This window comes from Protopterus annectens, chromosome 5.part0 (genome assembly GCF_019279795.1).
Source record: "Protopterus annectens isolate FY-2018-M chromosome 5.part0, PAN1.0, whole genome shotgun sequence".
Classification (NCBI taxonomy): Eukaryota; Metazoa; Chordata; order Ceratodontiformes; family Protopteridae; genus Protopterus; species Protopterus annectens.
In genome coordinates this window covers 1,639,312,226-1,639,319,361 of record NC_056735.1, presented here as the reverse complement: position 1 = coordinate 1,639,319,361, position 7,136 = coordinate 1,639,312,226, and the positions used below count along the sequence as shown (strand labels likewise).

At 46.3% G+C, this 7,136-nt stretch overlaps 1 protein-coding gene across 1 annotated transcript in view; it reads right to left on the bottom strand.

Annotated features, from left to right (window-relative positions):
* The window catches only part of SYNJ1 (synaptojanin 1), a 2,168,218-nt gene that overhangs the window by 548,510 nt on the left and 1,612,572 nt on the right, over positions 1–7,136 (bottom strand). The gene's annotated exons all lie outside the window — the stretch shown is intronic.

The window sequence follows — 7,136 nt, the reverse complement described above, 5'->3', positions numbered from 1 at the left end:
TCTTGGTCAGTTTTAACAAATCTATGGTATAACCTGAGGTGAAGCAAATTCTAAATAATTTAAATGTGATAAGAAAAGGAAAAGCCACAAATTGTCTTTTCCCTGCGGCTCCGAAGCTTACTTGTTCATGATCTTCCTCCTTTTACCAGCTCGGGGGCTAATTGCTTCCCATGATGCAAGGCCCACTTTTACCCAGATCTACGTTTGTTCCCAACATGCAATAACACAGGAGCAACAGATAGGGATTTAAAGGAAGGAAGTCTCTTGCAAAATAAAAAAGGACCAGGTCTGAATAAACTTTAAGAAAAGCAAAGGGAGATACAACCAGAATGGAATGAGCGAAAGGAGAAATTATAAGAACTTAGGCAAGGTCTGTCTAACATGGAGCGTTAACAGGCTTGCTAGAGTGAGAGAGTTGTCAATCTACTTCATTCTCTCTTGATGGGACCCGGCGTCCTGTGTTTCAAGATTGGCTAATCTGATGGAACCAAACTCTCCAGGGACTGTAGAGCCAACTCCTATCCTGTCTAGAGTGGTGGAGTCCAATTTAAAATAGGAAACAAAACAAAAGATAGTCCAAGTGGCTGTGCACAAACAAAGCTGTAAAGGCAGTCTAAAAGTGCTAGCAGCCCCCTAGGGCTTTTTGGGAAATGTACTTTTAAAGCTCAGTCAGTAGCTTGAAGCTGTAGAAGTAGCTTTCAGTGATGACGAAGAAAGCCATCTTTTGAAAGCAGCTGTTAGAAACAGGATAAATTTTTTTTTTTCAGATTTAGAGCAAAAGTTGATCAGATTTTCTACAAATTTTTTGTTCTGTCAAAATTTATATAAGCTGCTCGGTGGGCGTGTTTCAAATTCTTTTTTTTAAATTTTTGTTCTCTGAATATTTGGGAAAAAATGGTAGAGATCAAGAGATTGTAGTTCCAGATTTTTAGGCGACCTTATAGAAAAAAGGAAAAATTACAGGAGAAAGATACTCTGTCTTTGTGAAAAGTCAAATGAGGGGGTCGAAAAGATAGGATTAGTTTTCAAAGACCTCCTGGCAAGAAAAAATAGCCAGTAGGAGGGAAGTTTTCCAAGAATCAGCAGTTCAGGACTAATCCGCAAGCCCAACAAAGATATTTCAGGAACAAGAAACAGCAGAAAAGGAAAAAAGGGATCAAGAAATTCCTATTTGGAGGCTTTAGTATCTGGATTCCTTTCTGAAAGGAAATGCAAGAGCCTATAGGACATAATATTATTCTGCAGAGGCCGACGAAGGAAAGAAAATTTCAAAGCTCTGCTACAGACTGTGGAAGAAGAAGACACCATGGAAAATCTCTGCTAGAAAGAGGACTGCCTGAAGACAGGGGCAGTAAAAAGTCCTCACTACTGCCTGCACTTGGCCCAAAAAGATCAATTCCATTTGAATTAGTAATAAGAAGAAAAGAGATCAGCAGTGAAGCTACTATGATATCTCTAACTGAGTTAGAGATCAAAGGAGTAGAGGATAGGAAGGAAGTGGAGGAACCATGCTGGATGTGAGTGAATCAAAGAAGCTGTGCTAAGGAAGGCTGACGGATTGGTGAATCAGTAGATCACAGCACAGGAGCAGATGCACTGCAGCCAAGGTGATGCAGGAGATCAGGGGATGATGGAGGATGCCACGGCTAAGCAAGGGAGAGAATCAAGGCAGCTCCAGAGCGGTTGGAGGCAATCACCCACAGGGATCTCTGGAATGGAGGAAGATCAGAAGAAAGTCTGGAGGGCAATCCTGAAGAGGTGAAATGGAGGGGGATGTAAAAATGTCCTGGAGGGCCTGGCCTGGAAGAAGAAGAGGGTTTTGGGGGTAGCAAAATTGAGAGGCTGAAGGGAAGTGCAACATGAGCTGTCTCGGGAGCTAATCTCCCATTAAGATGTTGAATTGCCCGCTATGATGTCGCTTGCTCAATCTGTCGGAGGCATGTTGGTTTTCCCAGGGGATATGGTGGCCCACCCCAGAAGCGATGAGAGGAGATGGCCCATTGCAGGATATCGAAACTACTATAAGTTCGAGGGGAGGGACTTGGTTCCGGTGCTGTTTATTGTCTCACCAAACTACAGACACAGAGGGTGTGGGTTTCAGTTGTTGATATGGAAGAAGAGCAGTTGTTGAGCTTGCAGCGTTAAAAAGCACTGCTCTCATCTCAGGACATTTATGTGCAGATGGACAGGACTCTCTTAGTGGCTATCCGGGTATCCTGCCTGATAATGACCCTGCCCTGCGTCGCCAGACCATACTGCACCAGTGGCTGTCGAGGGCCCGGTGGCACACCTCACAAGAGTGGCTATGAGGCCTTAGCGATCCACCAAGCAGATGTCCAGCAAGAGGCGAGTTCCCCAGAGTCTGGTGGTGGCGCATTGAAGTTGTGGACGCCTTAGTAGTGGCTGCGCAGGGTAAAGTGTGTAGAGCCACTAGAGGAACTGGGAATCGTAGAAGGAGCATAGCCATAAGAGTAATACCTGCGAGAAGAATAATAGGCCTGTTTGTCTGGACTGGCCAGAATGATCCTAACATGAGTCACCAGATGTCACTGAATGTCCTTTGAATGACAAGGGTATGACATCAGGACTTTCGTTCTGTGTTTGTACCTGAAGGTAATGAGTTTGGCAGAAGAGCAAATGAAGGTACTTTAAGTAGATGACTTGATAGAGATGACTAATGCCCACATGAGGTCATTGTGTAATCACCTGGAAGGTATATTGTCCCACCTGATGTATAGACAGGAACTGGTCGTCGAAGACAGAAGAGAGTCACCTCATGGCATTGTCTCAAGGTGGCGTGACCTGACCCATGCCATGACCACTGCACTGAACTTGGTGAACCTCTGACAAGGGCAGGGCTTGAGGGCTCTGACTAGTCTGACCACAGTGGCCTAATGATCTCCTGGAGATCTGTGGTGATGTGTGAAATCTCAGCACAGTGAAGATCTATTGAGACTGTGAGCACTGACCTTCTGTAGAGTTGTCAGACTTGACTGTGGAGTAGAGAACTTCAGAGATTGAATATTGAACAGAAGTCTCCTGTCTGCTGAGTTCAATATTGGTCTCCGATCTGTGGTCTTTTCTGGATGTAGAAGAACCTTGATAATGGTGGCTCTGAATGGTCTATGAATGAATGGTGAATCTGTCTTTTGCAGTAGGGCTCTTAATCTAATACGTATGTCTGGGCTCCCCTGGTACATGAAGAAGGAACTTGAGAGGAAAGGTAAGGAACTTCCAGGAAAGGAGTATGTGACCCCTTGATATGTATCGACTATACCCATCTGTCTTGGTGAGGGGACTACTTGCAGGCTTCTGATAACAGTGAGACAGCCGTGGACTGCCTCCAGGAGAGGACAGCAGGGAGACAGAGCCTCACCTGCTGAAGAGGCTTCTCGACTCCCTGCTCCCTGTTGTGCTGATTGCCCCCCTCTGCCTCTACAGCCGGCGTCTGTTGTTTGTTACCCCTCTGCCTGGGGGGTCTGAAGCTGACCACATAGGAATCGTGGCTCTCTGTCCTTCTGGAACCACATCTTCCACCCACCTGTCCTTTGGGACCAAGGCCTGCAGAAGAAATTGGAAACAGGACTCAACAGCAGCTCTTGCCGTCCTGCTCCTGCTCAAAGCTGACCCAGGTTTCATGCTTTTTATGACAAACAAACAAAGCCTGAGGAGGAAAAGTGAGAAGGCCATGAAGGCGGGATCCATAAAATCAAATCACCGCATCAGGGCGGCTTGGTCTAAGAGCACACTATTAGCTCTTGACATCTCTCCTCCATCAGCAGAGATGTGGATTCCAGCATGGAGGAGTTAAATGGAATTAGGGTAACTAGCTGCGCAATCTTTTCTTAATTGCCTAAGCTGTAGGATCTGAACTTCTTCTCCCAGCTCCTTCCAGGAATCTTAAAGATGGTGGTGAAGTGACAAAAGAATAAGAGGGAAGACATAGCAAAGATAAGCTGAGAAAACATCCTTGCAGCCGTATTCCAGTGTGGTCCTAGAGAGGTTAAGGATGGGCAGGGCCAGACACAGATCTGAGATTGGGCTGGTAGTCAAGCGGGGCCCACCATAGCATCAAGAAGGGACACCCTTAGTAGAGAATTGTTTGTCACTAGGCTCTAGTTAAATTTATAAAACCCTCCTCAGGGACTGCTCTCTGAAGTCAGAGCTGTCCCTGCTATGATGCAAGGCGGTGCTGAAAGAAGTCGTGGTGCGGACTAGGTATAGGTGGGTGAGAGGGCTTACAAAGCCTCTCAGTTTATGGGACTCATCAGAAGAGGGATTGTGTCTGAGCAAGTTTCCCTCTGTTTCAGAAGTTCTAGGATGTCTGAGAGGCATCCTCATCTCCCTGAGGGGTCCTCTGATATCCAGTGACAGACTCAGGGTGAGTCACCTCTCCGAGTCAGGGAGCTTCCTCTCTTCCCTCTTCCTATCCCTCTAAGAGAAGAATCAGGAGGAAGGGTCAGGAGAAGTCCCGGGAAGAGACCTGTGTCTGAGGATCTGGGTGAGATGAAAGGGGCAGAAGATGTCAACAGGTACAATAGAGGTACACTAGGTAGGAAGGACTGCTTGACTGATACAGGTGAGGTCTACACTCATCATCACCTCAGTGCTCCTCTCCCAGGCAGGTCGAGAGGCCCAGCTCGAAGAGCTAGGAACTCCAGGGGCCGAAGAGAAGGGAGGCAGATGATGGACAGAAAGGAGGTTCACCCAGGGGGAGGCTCGGGGAAGGAAGAGGCGAGGAGCTCCAAAGGGTCGATGCCACTCGGACCTCAGGAGGATGCCTGACCCTGGAGACCACTGGAAGCCTGAGGAAAGAGTAGGGAAGTAGGGGAAGGAAAGGGCAGAAGCTCCCTCGTCCCGTAGCGGTATAGTAACCATGCCCGAAGACCAAGCTCCAAGCTCTGGGGTTGAAGGAGGAACTGAACTGGGTGTGGAGGGTGTGGACCAATGATGCGTCTGGATTGAGCGGACTTGGGCCAGTAGGGTGACTTACCTGTGACGAGGCAATCTACTGACCACTCTCTCTCTACTGACCTGGATGACCTTGATGACCTTCTCGATGGAAACTCCGATGGGAAGATTCGATAGAGGCGTGAGGCGGGAGGAAGAAGTATCGGCCTGGAACCGGATCCCCTGTTCTTCCTGAATGATCCATCGGGCGATATTGATAATGATGTCGGCACCGATTTCTGGGCGGCAGAGCCGCCGATCCAGAGCCTTCCCGCAACGCGATACGCAGCCGAAATAGCCGGTGTCGAAATAGCCGTAGCCGGCACCACGATGCCTGCGTGGGGTGCTCCGAGGCCGATACCGACACCACAATCAGAACCGACAAGTCGGCACCGATAAGCGCCAGCCCGAAAGCTTAAATCGGGATCCAGCTCGGCTCAGCGACTCCGATCTCGACTCTATCTCTGAGGCGAGCCCAGGGCTTGAAGCCTTGTCTTGCAGAAATTGAATTTGAATGGGTTTACTGGGGCGGAGAGCCCTCCGGGGCTCCCGGCACTGAGGAGCCCTCCCGCTTATTCCTTCGAGACTCTCTGGCTCCAGGGGGTGAAGGAGTGACAAAATAGCAGGTGAAGAACTGCAGGTGAAGTCTGCAAGCAAAGAGAGGCAAGAAGTGTGACCGTCTGTCCAGGACATCTTCTGACTCGCCTGAAGTCACGCTTCTAAAACCTTACCACCTCTCTTTAGACATGGACTAAACAAACAACACACACATTAAACTAATATAAAAATTAAAATACCAAAAAGAAAAATAGTAAAAAACACAACACACACCCCTAAGGGGAAGGGAAGAGAAATTACAAAAAAAAAAGAGAGACAGACAGTTCTGTCAAAAAAAGTTAAATTTAAAGTTTTAACTCAAAAAAAAAAAGTTTTAACTTAAAAAGGGCTTAAAATGTCACAAATGTGAATTGCTTACCAGTAAACAGAAGAAGACCTCCAAGCGACAACAGCGAGATCTGTGTACTTCCTGCCTCATCATGGGATGATATGGGGCTGCCTCAGGAGCTGGTAAAGGAGGAAAGAGGAAGCAGCCGCGAGTGTGGGCAGGGATGGAAACTCGACACCATCAAACAAGAAAAGTGAGATTGACAACTTAACATCATACTGCTTACATTTAACTGACAAAAACTGCAACACTGAGAAAGCATCTTTATAAACAGGTTTGCTATTGTACAACCTTACCATACCTAAGAATACAGATACAATTAATTAAATGCTAGTTGTTTATTTAAGTGACATGTGATATTCCTCCAAAATTAATCAGAGAAAGAAACACTGCACATCTGTAGTTATATATCGATTCATATGTAGATAACTGTTAAGTAGTCTTGAAGACAACATATAAGATTACCCAAACATGTCAGTGTATCCCACCCTTTGGGTTGTTAAGCTTCAAGTGTGCTGGACACCCTTTCAAAGAGGGTTACCTAGTCTTATCCCAGGGGTGAATATATGAAAACCATCCACTCACTAAAACTAACCTTGAAAGTTGCTAGGGTACAAGTTTGTCTAACGTGCGGGGGGGGGGGGGTATTCTAAAGGAAAGAATGCATTGGTAGGGATATTGCCATGGACTTTAATTTATTTGCTGATGGAGACTAAGGTCTTTGGTGTGGGCATTTGAGGAACCATTGGTTTAATAAACATGAAGGAGGCTGACTAGGACAGGGTATTTCATAGCACAACAAGCTAAGAAAAGGTTACAAATAAGCCCATGGGAAACTAAGTACAGCAAGAGGGCTGCCAGTTGATTTGGGTAGCTGAGAGACTTAAGTCCTGTGATTTTCTTAGTCAAACATCTCTGGGGTCACTTGAGTTGGGAAAGATGCATACAAAGTGGTACATACCAAAAAGGGGCATTATATTCAATTATAGTCCTGATAAGAGATTAGTAGTGGGCTATGACTTATTTTTATCTAGGGGAAATGTCTTTGGAAATTAGATGGGCTAAGCAGAATGATCAACAAACTACAGTGGATAAACTGTGGTCAAATCTTATCTGGTTGTCAATGTAGGTGGCTAAATCTCTGATAAATATGTTGGTTTGGATGGGGTTGTCACTGATGTGGTGCTATGAGCTAGGGAATTTCCCAAACAGAATCAAAATGCATTTCTTAGCATTTAGT